Below are 823 nucleotides of genomic sequence, written 5' to 3' on the forward strand. Positions count from 1 at the left end.
AAGCCCGACTGCTCCCCGCACGCCCGGCCCCCGCCCACCAAACCAGGCTAGGCGCTCACATCAAAGCTGCCTCCATTTTCTCGGGTGGGGGTGGAGAAGGCCGGCTTAGGGAGGGCAGGACAGCCATCTCTGTTTGGCATGACTCCTCACTGAGACGTGCTGTTTGCTTGCCTAGACACGGGGCACCCCGGGGCCTGTGGACTGGCCTACAATCCCACTCTCCCCGCGGATCTCTGACGGGGCTGGTAGCGTGGGGAGCCCCCGGCCAGCGTCGGGGGGGGGGGCAGGGAAGAGGAGCCCGCCCAGATCGTCTCTCCACCACCCCCTGGGCATCGGCCCCAGACAGACTCCCTCTTCCAGAGAGGCAGATTCCATCTCTGGGGACTTCAGTTTGGAAGAGCCCCTAGCTGATTTCTGGTGGGGAGAGGGGTACCCGGAGACCCCTCGAGCTACGTTGAGGTTTGCTGGTCAGCCCTCCAAAAGGGCTGACCAGGGCCGTGGAAAGTCAAAGAGGAATTGAGTGCTGAGGGACCCTCCCACGAGGAGTTCACTCCCAGTAGGAGAGTCAGGACACCTGCTGGGCAGGGCAGGGCAGGGCACAACTTTGATGACTCAACTGAAAGTCAAGGTTTGTAGAAAACAGGCCCCAGCCCTGTCCTGGGCGGGTAGAGTGGGGAGGAGCCCGGCTAAAAGTGGCGGAATCTCAGAAATAAAGAAAGAAAGAAAGATCAGGCACACAGTCGGCAGGAACGCTTTGCAAGGCTCAATAGCCCCACCTATTGAACCGGAGGTCCAAGATTCAAGACAAAACTCCTGCCCAAAT

Source organism: Galeopterus variegatus, unplaced genomic scaffold (genome assembly GCF_000696425.1).
Source record: "Galeopterus variegatus unplaced genomic scaffold, G_variegatus-3.0.2 Scaffold1120, whole genome shotgun sequence".
Taxonomy (NCBI): Eukaryota; Metazoa; Chordata; class Mammalia; order Dermoptera; family Cynocephalidae; genus Galeopterus; species Galeopterus variegatus.